The following is a 16382-nucleotide window of genomic DNA, read 5'->3' as shown; positions in this document are numbered from 1 at the left end:
ATGTCTTGCTTACTCTCTCTTAGTTGGAAATTTGTTTCCTTCTGGAACCATTTGTGATAATAACCTACGTATATTTTTAAAAGTGAGTTAAAAAATCACCAACATATATTTATGTCTGATTTCAAAATAGAACAATTAATATTATGATTCATAAGCCAAACTGAATTGATACCTACTTCAATAATGCATTCAAACTGACATTACTCCATCCATAAATTGTTTGCAAGTTAAGTATCTCGAGGGATGCACGAAGAACGGAGTACGTACAACCTTCATACAACGGAGTAGATGATGCTACGTATAGTGGGTCATCTAGCTTCGTAGAGTTACCTTCTCCCCGAACCAGTTGCGAAAATAGATCGTGTACCATGTTATCCAAAATCTCACCCTCTACAACTTGATGGAGCATTTCATGAGGGCTACTATCATGGTCGTCAGTCTCCACTCTTCTCGAAGACTCTGCCTCCTCGCGTCGACGTTTTACAGGCTCTCGACGCTCGGGAGGGAGCATCTGAGGATGTGGCACCGCATCCTGCTCAACCACAAAAGGGAGTTACATGTACATTGATATATATTGAGTAACATAGAATAGAAATCTTAGTGTTAAAAACAATGAATACTAGTGATTTTTCTCGGTCCCATTCTCCATACATGCTGAGGTGTGACATTGCAACTCGACGTGCTCGAAAAATACACCCTCCACAATGATCACACATGCATTTAATTTTTTATCATAGCCATGCATCTCGATCATAAAGACGTAATGTTTCATTCTCACTTGAGGATGTGCTCGTTTACTCATCAGCATGCACCGCACTAGGTGATGATGACGACATAATCAAACCTAATTCATAACAACATCAAATTTGTTATTCATATGTTTACATAAAAACTTCAAGGCGTATTAATTATTCTAAGATCTCAATTTTAAATACACAAAAATTATCATAAATATATAAAAACTTACGATAAGAACTTACTCAAGCTGGAGTTCTGCCCACATGCAATCTACCTCCACTAGTCTCTACATCACTCACCTCTTCCTTCACTTCAAAGAGACAAGAGGGAAAAGAAGAAAGCCAAGGAGAGGAAGAAAGAGAGAACAAAAGAGAGGAGAACAAGAGGAACAAGAAGCAAAGAGAGGAGACAACAAGCAGTAAGCATCAAGGAAGAACAACTCACCAAGGAGAGGAAGAAGGGGAAGGAAGCAGCGCCACCACCTGTCCACACCAAAGACCCAAGGTGAGTCCTCTCTCTCTCTCTCTCTCTCTCTCTCTCTCTCCCTCTCCCTCTCTCTCTCTTTCTGTATTAGGATCTATGATTGAAGTTCTTATATCACAAATAAATCATGGATGGCAGTTGTCGGATTGAGAGTAGCCGACTTAGCATGTTTGACAGCACGTGTAGATTTCAGTGCAGACGCATACATAGATGCGTAGCTATGCTTGCTCTCATCGTGTTTGCAGTCACTTCTCCAAGCACGTGTATTCTACATCTTAGATGCGAGAATACACATGCTCTACCCAGAAGCTTTGACTTCAAAGACGCATTTATTCTGCATCTCAAACATGAATATACACACGCTAGCCCAGAAGCTTTGATTTCTGGGATGCATTTGAGAGCACGTCTATTATGCATCTCAGACGTGAATATACACGCGCTCTGACCAAAAGGTTTGACTTTAGGAACGCATCTAAGAATGCATCTATTTTGCATCTCATATGCGATTATATACGTGCCACATCTGATTAAAAAATAAATTTTTATTTTTTATTTGTACAAATATGTTACACAATAGTACCGTTTACACAATATTGCACTTTAGAAAATTTATCTTATTCCTGTGTTTTGTTTGTAGATGTCCCATCTTGGTTCATCTAGCAATGACCTAGATTTGGATCGCATGAATGATACATTGGGCTTGTTTAGCAGAGGGGTCAATGCTTTTTTTGGAGGTTTTCCTAGTAAGTAAGACTTCATGGGAGAGATGACCAGACACCTTGGCCTCTCTCCCATAGCAGATGAGGTGTTTAACATTATGTCTGGAACGCCTCTAACGTCTTTGCCTAGCATTGCTTCCCAAACACCAAATGTCCAAACTCCAATTGTAGGTACTCCATGTGCAACGCCTGTATATGCATCAGCTGAAGCACAAGCATCAACTAACCCACGTGCATTTGCAAAAGCACGTGCATCCAGTGAGGTAGAGGGTAGTAAACAAAGAGGGAGGAGGGAGAGTCAAGGGGGAGAACGAGGCTTGTGTGGGGGTTGCCTAGGAGGTGGCGAGCGATCACCCTCACCAAAAGATCACGTAGAGGAGCCTATACGCCAATACTATAGAGTTACAGATACTAGTGGCATCTTTCATGATGATAAAGAAAGGGATGTAATGGCGTACATGAGGAGTGTCGTGCATGCGACATATAAAGATTGTATCGTTTACTTCAAGAATCAGAAAAGCGGCTTGTGGCAGCAGGTGTTGAGGGCAGTCCATAGAAGGTACCCAAATCCTGAGGGTCAACGATTCTCAGATGATTGGGAACGCACAAAAGTGATGGATTTGCTTCACAAAAAAAGATCCCACCTCATGAAACGTGCCAAGGAGTCACTGCAGAGACAGGAGGAGGGGCGTGAGCCTATAGCCAACCACCTATGTGCCACCACATAGAGTGGAAGAAAGCCAAGAAGAAAGCAGCAGAGAAAGTGAAGAGTCGCCAGCATGCAGAGGCACGACGTATCCAAATGGAAACCATAGGATCGTCGCATTATGGATCGGGCGGCAGAGAGTCATGGGAGGCAGAGTTTGTAAGTACATTTTGATTTCTAGTGTTTTCAAATTTATATTTCTTTCAATCACTACAAGAGAAAGGGCCTATAGACGCATATTGTACACGTGAAAAAGCGGGTGCGTTTATAAGCGTGTGTATCAGCGCATCTATTCATGCTAGTATAAAAAACACGTCTATATATCCACGTTCATAAACATGCTTATAAATGCAAAAATAAATGCACATATTTTGCATTTCTCATAAAGTCCCTGAATATGACCAAACCTCTTAACAACTAGTATTTGTTTGAATAGGGCATGATTGGATGTATATACGACATAATTACACGTGGATCATACGCTAGGACATGATATACGTGTATAGGATCATACGAACATGATATACATATATGTATATACGACATGATATACATGTATAGGGCATATACATGCATAGGACATGATATACATTACCAACTTTACTTCCTTTTGAGTATTACAAATATACATCCAATCATTCAAAGCTAATTATATATATGTGATTTCATGCCCTATATACATCCAATCATGCCCTATACAAATGTGATTGGATAGGGCATGATGATTGGATGTATATATAGATCAAAGGTTGACTTATGCATTTTCTATATATATATATATATATATATAGAGAGAGAGAGAGAGAGAGAGAAAGAAAGAGAGAACTGATCAATACACTCACATGTCTCATTTGTTGTGCACTTAACCTAGCCATGCATACCAATTCATAGCATGAGTAGATTGATGTAAATCAGTTGGCTTGTGCATATGCAAGCTATTCCAATCATGACAAGGTGCACTTATAGCTCACATATAATTTTAGATAAGGTGGACCACATGTAGCCAATGTGCACATGTCCTCTTTTCATCATCTTTAGCTAGTGTGTCCACTTGTTGGTGACTAAAATAGATCATTGTAAGGATACTTTGCAATACCAACAAGCCAACTACAAATCTCTTATCTATGAAATGTATAAGTAAATTAACTTGGTTAATTTGATGAGACCAAGTTTTCCTTCCATGGACAGTGTGGTTGGCTATATTCTACTTCAAGGTTATAGGAGCTTACAGAAGTCAATGAAGCATCCTAAAAATGACGATACTCTAATTACTATATCAAGTCACTTCATGTACATATCTCTGATTGATTGATGGATAATATGCCTTTCTCTATCTCTTTCATATACACCTTCATTGCATTATCTCTCTCTAGCTAAAAACCATTCGTACTTTATCCACCTATTGATAATTGCATGCAATTGTAAGTGGGATGGTCTAGTAAGTCACTACATATGTGCCAATTGCCTTGCCAATGTGTTATCTCTTATCCTCAAGCTTTGTTATATGTGTCACCACATAGGTCAATTGATTCCCTAAATGCATGCATTGATTCCCTAAATTGTTCCTACACGTCTCTAAGCGCGTGTAATAGGCATTATCTGCACATATACACGCGCTTACAAACGCGCCACATAGGTTTAGAAAAATTTAAAAAAATTTGTTGCTTTCTTATCAAACCTATGCTTTCCTACGTTTTTTGCGTGTTTTTTGCAGTTCGAGCTCGACATCACTACTCGTGCCTATCTATCACTTCATGAAAACAATGAGGCAAGGAAATAAGAGTAAAAAGAGGATCTATCACAGGAGGAAAGAAGAGGCAAAGAGTAAAGAACAAGAGCCAAATAGCAAGGAAGAGAAGAAGATTCAAGCAACTTACCAAGGGAAGGGAGAAGGAGGACAAGGAGCTTGCAACCTAGCCGCCACCCGTTGGAACAAGCAAAGAAGGTGAGTTCTTCTTCTCTCTCTCAATCTTGTTTGCTTTCTCTGTCTGTTTGTCTCTCTCTTCACATGCTGAATCTTGTCATCTATGGAGGTTTGTTTACACGTTTCTTAAGCAAGTTTGAAAAGAAATGAAATGGTCCGACTGTGGCATCTGTCAGTGCGTCCAGATGATAGTGTAGATGCCACTACAACAAAAAGGCTCCATAGACACGCTTGTAGACGCAATATTTGAATTGTGAAAAAAATGTCGTATGCGTTTATAAACACGTCTATTTCCGCATCTACAAAATCGCATCTAAAAGCGCGCTTATGATCAGAGTTACACGCACACTTAGACGAGCATATAGACGAGCGTATAAACGCACTATGTAAATATATAATCATATTTATAAAGAAGTAGATATATTCATATTGTGCGTCTATACACACGTGTATCTACGCGTCTAAAACCGCATTTACTCTTAAAGTTTTTGACGAGAATAGACACACATTTATCCTGCAATTTAGACGTGTTGATAGACGCGCAAAAGAGAGGCATTTTAAAAAAAACCAGAGAGCATGTGGCTTTGTAGCCACATGCTCTCTGGTTTTTTCTCCCCATCAACATCAAATTGTATACTTAGGGAAAACAGAGAAAGATTATTTCGAAGATTGGATACTGAAAATAAAACAATGTATGTAGCACACGAAATTTCATATATATAGATGAAACGTTTTTACATTATGAGTTCTAGTGCTTGTGACGTCATGGTCCCAAGCACTAGCTGAAAGTAATACATATCAAAAATGAAAATTACAAGCCAAGGGGAGGCATGTATGCATGGGACTCCTCTATATCTCCTCAGAAGAGGCATCATCATCGCTACCACCACCGGTGCCTGTGCCGCTGCCATTGCCACCACCGCTACTGCTAGTCCCCACTTTGCTATCCTCAATTGCATCACGGTTCACCTACACAAAAGATTAAGGTATATAAATACCATTACAAACAATAAATTAGAGTTATCTATACTTTTCATGTAAAAAATAAAACATACCTCTTCTGGTGGTGGAATCCTCATGGCGCGATTATATTGCTCCTCCGTGATGAGTCCCTCCTCGTAGAAATGCTGCCAAGTGGATGCCCGGTTATGACCTCGATGGTAGCCTACCTCTCTAGGAGTAGGTATCCTACCAAGGATATTATACTACAAAACAATTTGAATATACAATGTATTAAAACACACTACATAATGAAGTGAAACAAATTACAAAATTTAATTTTAAAAAAGAAATCAAATAATACTTACAAACTCAGTCTCCCATGACTCCCTCCCCAAATAATACTTACAAACTCAGCCTCCCATGACTCCCTCCCACCCGATCCATAATGCGACGATCCCATGGTTGCCATTTGGATACGTCGCGCCTCTGCATGCTGGCGACTTGTCATTTTCTCCACTGCTCTCTTCTTGGCCTCTTTCCACTCCTTGCAGTGGCAATTGGGTGGTTGGCCATATCCAGGGCGCCCCTGCTCTTGTCTCCGCAATGACTCCTTGGCACGCGTCATAAGGTGAGACCTCTTGTTATAAAGCGCGTCTCTCACCTTTGACCGTTCCCAATCATCTGAGAATCGTGAATTCTCGGGATTAGGGTACCTTTTATGTACTACCCGCAGCACCTCTTTCCACAAACCTTTTTTTTTGTGCTTGAAGGGAATCATGCAATCTTTGTATGTGGCATGCACGACACTCCTTAAGTAGGCTATCACTTCCCTCCCCTCAAAGTCATGCAAGATACCACCAACATCAGTGATAGAGTAGTACATTTGTGGAAACTCACCTCTCTCATTTTCCGGTGAGGGTGATCGAGAGCCACCACCTAGGCAACCCCCACAAAGCCCTCGACCTCCTCGTCCTCTCGCACCACTCTCCCTCCTCCCTCGATGTGCACTACCCTCTACCTCACTCGATACACATGCTTCTACAGATGCACGTGGTTCGGCCGACCCATGTACCTCAGCTGATCCCTATGTAGGCAAAGATGTGATAGGTGTCCCACACATCACACTGAAAACCTCCTCTGTAGTGGGAGGCCGACCAAGATAATTGGTCATCTTCCCCATGAATTGCTCCTTGTTGAATGGGGTGCTGGAGGATCCAGGATTCCACATCTACATAAGAAAAATCATATTACCATGTGTAGATAAAACATATTACATGCAGCGCCTATACATGCATCTCTATGCGTGTCTATATCTGCATCTCTGTGAGCGTTTGTCAGCGCGTCTCTGTGGGTGTCCTTGTGGGCATCTGTTAGCACATCTATTTCCGCATGTATACCTGCGTGTACACTCTCATCTGGACGCGATGATAGGCGCGCACAATCGCACCATTTCTTCTCAAACTTGCTTAAAAAACAAAGCAAAAAAACCTCTATAGATAACAAGATCCAGCATGTGAAGAGAGAGAAGAGAGAGACAAAAAAATAGAGAAAGCAAACAAGATTAAGAGAGAGAAGAAGAACTCACCTTCTTTGCTTGTTCCAACGGGTGGCAGCTAGGTTGCAAGCTCCTTGTCCTCCTTCTCCCTTCCCTTGGTAAGTTGCTTGAATCTTCTTTTCTTCCTTGATGTTTGGCTCTTGTTCTTTACTCTTTGACTCTTCTTTCCTCCTGTCCTCTTTTTACTCTTATTTCCTTGCCTCATTGTCTTCATGAAGTGATAGATAGACACAAGTAGTGATGTCGAGCTCAAACTGTAGAAAACACGCAAAAAACGCACGAAAGCACAGGTTTGAAAAGAAAGCCACAATTTTTTTAAATTTTTGTGTACTTGCGTGGCGCATCTGTAGGCATGTGTAATTGCGCGTGTATATACGCAGATAATTCCTGTTACACGCGCTTACAGATGCGCATGAATAATTTAAGAAATCAATGCATGCATTTAGGGAATCAATTGACCTATGTGGTGAAATATATAACAAAGGTTGAGGATAAGAGATAACACATTGGCAAGTCAATTGGCACATATGTAGTGACTTACTAGACCATCCCACTTACAATTGCATGCAAGTATCAATAGGTGGATAAAGCATGAATGGTTTTTAGCTAGAGAGAGATAATGTAATGAAGGTGTACATGAAAGAGATAGAGAAAGACATATTATCCATCAATCAATCAAAGATATGTACATGAAGTGACTTGATATAGTAATTAAAGTATCGACATTTTTAGAATTCTCCATTGGCTTCTGCAAGTTCCTATAACCTTGAAGTAGAATATAGCCAACCACACTGACCATGGAAGGAAAACTTGGCCTCATCAAATTAACCAAGTTAATTTAATTATACATTTCATAGATAAGAGATTTGTAGTTGGCTTATTGGTATCAGTCACCAACAAGTGGACACACTGGCTAAAGATGATGAAAAGAGGACATGTGCACATTGGTTACATGTGGTCCACCTTATCTAAAATTATATGTGAGCTATAAGTGCACCTTGACATGATTGGAATAGCTTGCATATGCACAAGCCAACTGATTTACATCAATCTACTCATGCTATGAATTGGCATGCATGGCTAGGTTAAGTGCACAACATGAAATAAGACATGTGAGTATATTGATCAGTTCTATATATATATATATATATATATATATTACAAATGCACAAGTCAACCTTTGATTTATATATATACATCTAATCATCATGCCCTATCCAATCACATTTGTATAGGGCATGATTGGATGTATATAGGGCATGTAATCACATATATGTAATTAGCTTTGAATGATTGGATGTATATTTGTAATACTCAAAAGGAAGTAAAGTTGGTAATGTATATCATGTCCTATGCATGTATATGCCCTATACATGTATATCATGTCGTATATACATGTATATCATGTCCGTATGATCCTATACATATATATCATGTCCAGCGTATGATTCAGGTGTAATTATGTCTTATATGCATCCAATCATGCCCTATTCAAAAAAATACTAGCTGTCAAGAGGTTTGGTCATATTCAGGGACTTTATGAGAAATGAAAAATATGTGTGTTTATTTTCGCATTTATAAGCGTGTTTATCAGCGCGGATATATAGACGCGTTTTTTATACTAGTGTGAATAGACGCGCTGATACACGTGCTTATAATCGCGCCTGCTTTTTCACATGTACAGTGCTCATCTATAGGGCCTTTCTCTTGTAGTGTGCAGGTATAGACGCGGAAATAGACGCGCTGACAGACGCCCACAGAGATGCAGATATAGACGCGCAAAGAGACGCAGATATAGACGCAACATGTAATATATTTTATCTGCACAGGGTAATATGATTTTTCTTGTGTAGATGTGGAATCCTGGATCCTCCAGCACCCCATTCAATAAGGAGCAATTCATGGGGGAGATGAGCAATACACGTGCTTACAATCGTGCCCGCTTTTTCACGTGTACAGTGCTCATCTATAGGGCCTTTCTCTTGTAGTGCGCAGGTATAGACGCGGAAATAGACGCGCTGACAGACGCCCACAGAGATGCAGATATAGACGCGCAAAGAGACGCAGATATAGACGCAGCATGTAATATATTTTATCTGCACAAGGTAATATGATTTTTCTTGTGTAGATGTGGAATCCTGGATCCTCTAGCACCCCATTCAACAAGGAGCAATTCATAGGGGAGATGAGCAATACACGTGCTTATAATCACGCCCGCTTTTTCACGTGTACAGTGCTCATCTATAGGGCCTTTCTCTTGTAGTGCGCAGGTATAGACGCGGAAATAGACGCGCTGACAGACGCCCACAGAGATGTAGATATAGATGCGCAAAGAGACGCAGATATAGACGCAGCATGTAATATATTTTATCTGCACAGGGTAATATGATTTTTCTTGTGTAGATGTGGAATCCTGGATCCTCTAGCACCCCATTCAACAAGGAGCAGTTCATGGGGGAGATGAGCAATTATCTTGGTCCCCCTTCCACTGTAGAAGAGGTTTTCAGTGTGATGTCTAGGACACCTATCACATCTTTGCCTACACAGGGATCGGCTGAGGTACATGGATCGGCCAAAGCATGTGCATCTGCAGAAGCATGTGTATCGAGTGAGGTAGAGGTTAGTGCCCGTCGAGGGAGGAGGGAGAGTCATGCGGGAGGACGAGGAGGTCGAGGGCTTTGTGGGGGTTGCCTAGGTGGTGGCTCTCGATCACCCTCACCAAAAAATGAGAGAGGTGAGCCTCCACAAATATACTACTCTGTCACTGATGTTGGTGGTATCTTGCATGACTCTGAGGGGAGGGAAGTGATAGCCTACTTGAGGAGTTTCCTGCATGCCACATACAAAGATTGCATGATTCCCTTTAAGCACCAAAAAAATGGTTTGTGGCAAGAGGTGCTACGAGCCGTACATAGAAGGTACCCTAATCCCGAGAATTCACGATTCTCAAATGATTGGGGACGGTCAAAGGTGAGAGACGCGCGTCATAACAAGAGGTCTCACCTTATGACGCGTGCCAAGGAGTCACTGCGGAGACAAGAGCAGGGGCGCCTAGATATGGTCAACCACCCAATTGCCACCGCAAGGAGTGGAAAGAGGTCAAGAAGAGAGCAGCGGAGAAAATGACAAGTCGTCGGCATGCAGAGGCGCGACGTATCCAGATGGCAACCACGGGATCGTCGCATTATGGATCGGGTGGCAGGGAGTCATGGGAGGTTGAGTTTGTAAGTATTATTTGATTTTTTTTTTCAAATTAAATTTTGTAATTTGTTTCACTTCATTATGTAGTGTATTTTAATACGTTGTATGTTCAAATTGTTTTGTAGTATCATATCGTTGGTAGGATGCCTACTCCTAGAGAGGTAGGCTACCATCGAGGTCATAATTGGGCGTCCACTTGGCAACATTTCTACAAGGAGGGACTCATCACGGACGAGCAATATAATCGCGCCATGAGGATTCCACCACCAGAAGAGGTATGTTTTATTTTTTGCATGAAAAGTATAGATAACTCTAATTTATTGTTTGTAATGGTATTTATATACCTTAATACTTTGTGTAGGCGAACCCTCATGCAGTTGAGGATAGCGAAGGGGGAACTAGCAGTAGCAATGGCGGCAATGGCAGTGGCAACGGCAGTGGCACAGGCAGCAGTGGTGGTAGCGATGATGATGCCTCTTCTGAGGAGATATAGAGGAGCCCCATGCCTGCATACCTCCCCTTGGCTTGTAATTTTCATTTTTACTAATATGTATTACTTTTAGCTAGTGCTTGCGACCATGACGTCACAAGCACTAGAACTCATAATGTAAAAACGTTTCATCTATATATATGAAATTTTGTGTTCTATATACATTGTTTTGTTTTCAGTATCCAATCTTCGAAATAATCTTTCTCTGTTTTCCCTAAGCATACAATTTGATGTTGATGGGGGGAAAAAAACCAGAGAGCATATGCTCTCAGGTTTTTTTTTCATACCTCTATTTTGCGCGTCTATTAGCACGTCTAAATTGCAGGATAAATGCGAGTCTATTCTCGTCAAAAACTTGCAGAGTAAACGTGTTTTTAGACACATAGATACACGCATGTATAGATGCATAATATGAATATATCCACTTTTTTATAAATATGATTATATTTTTACATAGCGCGTCAATACGCGCATCTATATGCATGTCTACATGGACGTGTAACTATGACTATAAGCGTGCTTTTAGACGCGATACGGTAGACACAGAAATAGACGTGGTAATAAACGCGCCCGACATTTTTTTTCACAGTTCAAATATTGCGTCTACAAGCGCGTCTATGGAGCCTTTTTGTTGTAGTGAATCCTTTATATAATTTGTTCTAATACATTGTGTCTTATAATTGTTTGTATATATCATAATTATTTTGCAGACTACTATCGTTGGTAGGATACCTACTCCTTGAAAGGTAGGTTACCATCAAGGCCATAACCGCGTAGCCACATGGCTTCACTTCTATGAGGAGGGTCTCATCACTGAGGAGCAATACAACCGAGCTATGAGAATTCAACAGCCCCATACCTCCTCTATGGCCTTGTTTCCTTGTATATCTATTATCCATCTTTGAGCCTACTGCTTGCGGCCACGCTTTAGGTCGCAGCACTTAAACTCCCCATGTAAATGCGTTTTATATATAATGAATATATGGATTTTTGTTTTCAATTCCCATGCCTTTAGATCTATTGTGTTTTTCCCAAATGCACAATTTGATGTATGGGAGGGGGGAAAAAAACTAGAGAGCATGTGGTTGCTTTCTGGTTTTTTTCTTCCAATTCTGTGCTTGGCGTCTAAATTGTAGAAAACGTGCGTCTATACTCGCGTCTAAAATGCACAATAGAGACGCCCATACATGCGCTATATAATTCAAATTAATTAAAATAAATAAATAATTTTTTTAAGAAAAGAAGATTTTGGGTTTTGCATTCGCGTCTACTGGGGCATCTAAAAGTGCATCTATAAACGTGTATATGTACTTGTCTAATTTTTCATGTAGACGTGCTTGTAGACGCAAAAAAAAAATTAAATAAATAGCAATTTTGGTTTTCGTATACGCTTGTATTCATGCGTGTATATGCGCGTCTAAAGTGCGTCTATTGGTGCATGTGGATTTCCTCATACATGCGACTATAGATGCAAAATTGTAGACACACACATAGAGAGGCTTGTAGACGCGCCCGTAAGATTTTCTCTCAATTCAAAAATCACGTCTAAAAGTGCATCTAAGAGACCTTTTTGTTGTAGTGATTAGAATGCATTATAATTGTATGGTGGACTAATATATAGTTGTTTTCTTTTTTACAGAGTTTGTTCGATGCTCCTTTGTGGTGGGACGAGCTTTTAGATGATGAGGATGTATAGCTCACCCTTAGATCCCTGGATCTTGCACACCCTTCTTTTTTGGTCACTTGATCTGTGTAGACATTTTCTATGTAAGAGTGATATCTTGCCATAATTGTACCAGTCGCTTTCATTATGCGATCATGTATTTATTTCATGTATCAGTATTATGATTTAAGTACACTTTGTCTTTATTTACACCAGCATTGTACACAGTGCAGTAACTATTTTGTATGGCCCAAATAAAGTTGCCACAAATTTTTTTTCCTGTTATCATCGTTATTAGCGTTACAAATTTGTTACACGCGTTGTTATAGACGTTGTTATTATTGTCGCAAAGCATCGTCATTTGCGTCGGTATCAGTGCCACAAAATGCAACATTGATAACGATACAAATAGTGACGCTGATAACCACGTTGATACTAATTGTTCTATAGCGTCGCCAATAACGACGATTTTTGCGACGACGGGGCAAATTTATTTATTTATATTTTCGTCATTTTTAACATCGATATAAGGCCTATATCTTGTAGTTATATATATATACATATATATATACATATATATATACATATATATATACATATATATATACATATATATATATACATATATATATACATATATATATATACATCTATATATATATATGTATGTATGTATGTATGTATGTATGTATGTATGTATGTGTAGATGTAAAGTATGAAAATAAGGCCATGGTGATCAACTAATCCTTTGCCCAATGGAAGGTACACCCATACATATTGTAACAAAGTTAGGGTCGATATAAACATGGCCAATCTCTGCAATAGCATATCTCTGTTAGACACGTGTTCAAAAATGCATATGCCTCGATAAAAGAGGTGGAAACACGAAGCCATTCGGAGAGTACTGGTTGCACAATAAAAATGCATGTGCCCTTTTGTGCATCATGGCATTCAAACCAGTCTTCATGTGACACATGTATACTAACCTTCCACTATACTAGTGTAATCGGTTTATATATGGAGGCCTAAAACAAAGTAAATACAAACATTTTATATATATATATATATATATATATATATATATATATATATATATGCAATCAGATTAATGTACTATTCACATGGCTTTCTACCCCCACCATGTTTGAAAGGGGCCTTATAATCTATAAATTTTGCACTTAGCAAGTAGTACATGAAGATAGTTTCCTAATCAAAGGACGTCGATTCACTAGTTTTAACGAGGAAAATCATGAGCTCTTAAAGATTGTACATATTTTCTAGTTGGAGGATAGTGTTTTACCACTTCTAACTAGTGAAACCCAAAATTCTCTACTTATGTCCGTATTGTTATTAGTTACATAACAAGTTCCTCCATAAGGTTACAAGATAAGGCTCTAATTTTCTAGATAGTAACTAGAAAAACGGTTTTACTAGCTAGAAGAACCTCATGAAGCTGAAACTCTGCAGGAAATGTTGTATTTCTATTAGTTCGATTGTTCTTCATACTAGTTATAACATGGATTTGCTATATAGGCAGTGGTCTAAAGTTGCTTGTGAACGCCAATTCATCACATGTTTTTGGCAAGGGCAATGCAGCGATTGTTTCAGGAAAAACGAGTCGAGTTTTATTTTGGTAATGCATTTCGGCATTATTTAGTTAGAAATCGGGACAAGTTTGCGGCGTATAAATCACATTGTCGTGAGTCGACCAACCTTGCAATCCTTTAGTATTTCTTCAGTAGCGCGCGATCGTCCTCTCTCTCTCTCTCGCCCGTTGAAGCGCAAGGTCGATGGAGCAGGCTGGTAGAAGTGGGAGCCAATCAGGGCGGGGGAGGGGCAAAGGCCTCCTGCAGGGTTTCCTCCAGCGAAAATCCGTCGCGATGGACCAACAAGAGCTGCAGCGGACGTCTGCTAGTGGCGAAGCCTTTCAGGTGAACAGTGCTTGTGGCCGCCTCCATCCCTTCCTTTTCTGTTAAGCTGACCAGCCTTTGGAGAATATGATTGTTATCGAATCGGCTCGGTAGTTTCTCTTACCATTTGCAGAATCGTAGCTCCTTCATATTTTATAAGCTGTTCAACGTTCAGAGGCCTAACAAGCAACAGTTCACGGTCCTGCTGACTCGAGCTCCCTTACGCAGCAGAAGCTTGATGCCGTGGCATTTTGCTGCAGGTTGGTGGAAGCCAAGTTGGCAGGAAGGGCAAACGCGTTATCGACGTCGTTGAGAAGGAGGACCGAAGGTCCGAGCCAATGTCGCCGCCGACGCCGTCGAGTAGGGCCGCTCGCGCTGGCTTACTGGTACTGACCATATTCATCATGGCCATCGTTTTCTAGTTTCTCTTACTTTGATCAGCCTTTTAGCGAGGTTCTTGATTAGTGTCCAATCTGCTGCGCCTAGCTTCTCCAGCGCCGTAAGCCGAACCTTTCTACCCTTAGATTCTATCGGAAATTATGCCTGTTTCATGAACAGGCTACAGTCCTGACTCCGCCTCACTGCTAATGTGTAAGCAATGCCGGCGCATTTTGGTTCTGTGGAGTACTTAGTTATGACTGTTTTATATGCCATGCCAATTCGGAGCTTTCTTCTGGAAATGTTTTGAAGGACGAATGTCGAAACGGTTCAGGTTTAATTGAGCCCTGGCAACAGAGATCTTAGAGTTGAAACTTTAGCCGTTTGGCGTCTGGAAATCCCGTAATCAGCAGTTCCTCATAAAGTTCATCCTGTCTTGAAAGTTAACACGTTTAGCGTCAGGAAAGCCTTTCACATGGATCAAGCGTTCACGATTGCAGATGGATCAAGAGTTCATGATTAGCGCTAGGAAACGACGTTCTTTTTCAGTCGGAAGCTTTCATGATGACTAACAAGTTTGTTGAAGCTTTTATGGTGACTAAGAAGTAATTTCCTTTCGGAAACCTTCTTGAGATATCCAAGGTTTCATGAGTATTAATTAGTGTTATAGCGGGAGCCGGAGCTTTTGACAGAACCAGATGCTGACTCGATGCCGTTTAACTTTGCCTGTGTTTTCAGCTTCCAGGGGGCCGCTTGCATCGCGATCTCAAGTTAACGACGGCAGCTGCAAGGGTACGCGCAGCGGCAGCAGTGTATACAGCGGCCGTGTTGGAGTATCTGGCAGCCGAGGTTCTTGAACAGGCGGGAAAAGTATGCAAAGACCACGGGCTAAAGAGGATCCGCCTCGACACCTCCAGCTTGCAATCCGGCCTGACCGAGACCTAGACGATGTCTTCAAAGGCACCATCTCTAGTGGAGGAGTCGTCCCTTACATACATAAAGCCCTCGTCCCCAAGTCCTCATAATGATTTCATGAGAACGATGGCATGGGTCATTCAGAGATATTAACTGTTAATCCGTGCAAAATCTCACCGGGCTTGACATTCATTCATCTTCATTTAACCTTGGACGTGATAGCAGATTTGTGATGAAAGTCAGCATATCCATGTTTCATAAAAATGTAAGTTAGTTCATGAGAAGGCCAAAATGGCCTTGGCAGACGTCATTACTTGATCCCATTATCTGCATAATTATACAGCTTCTTAATCGAACTCCTTAATAGATGGCTGAATTGGCGACAGAAATTATGCCTTGCTGATACAAGTACAGCGACAGGGCTCTCTACTCTCTCTTGCTACCCAAATCGTAGTACAGTTTCACGAATCCAGATCAATATTTCATTATCAGCTCATTAGTAATATTGCTAGCTGTCAGTGGCGCAGCCTTGAATGGGATTTAGTAATTCATGTAATTGAACCTTCTGCACTGACGGACTGGGACACCGCTTCGGTATATATGGATCAATAGGTATAGTGCTATGCGCCGTGCGGTAAGAGGTGAAGCCATTATAACTGAACATGCTTCGGTGATGTTCTGACCGTGTGGCAATATGCTGGTGGAGGCTTTCTCATTAGTGATGACGTGCTTGTGAAGGTGTTTTGACATGATTTGAG

General features: G+C 40.7%; 1 pseudogene across 1 annotated transcript; it reads left to right on the top strand.

Annotated features, from left to right (window-relative positions):
• Positions 1-14160: 14160 nt before the first annotated feature.
• LOC148041630 (uncharacterized) lies at positions 14161-16014 on the top strand (annotated as a pseudogene). The gene is made up of 3 exons (XR_015692452.1): positions 14161-14352; positions 14592-14717; positions 15448-16014. The product of XR_015692452.1 is annotated as an uncharacterized LOC148041630 (transcript).
• Positions 16015-16382: the final 368 nt, after the last annotated feature.

The sequence above is a fragment of the Lygodium microphyllum genome, chromosome 1, assembly GCF_053477565.2.
Source record: "Lygodium microphyllum isolate KBCC chromosome 1, Lygodium_microphyllum_v1.1.10, whole genome shotgun sequence".
In the NCBI taxonomy this organism is placed as follows: Eukaryota; Viridiplantae; Streptophyta; class Polypodiopsida; order Schizaeales; family Lygodiaceae; genus Lygodium; species Lygodium microphyllum.
Note: the sequence above shows the minus strand (reverse complement) of the source record. Positions and strands in the feature narration are given on the sequence as shown.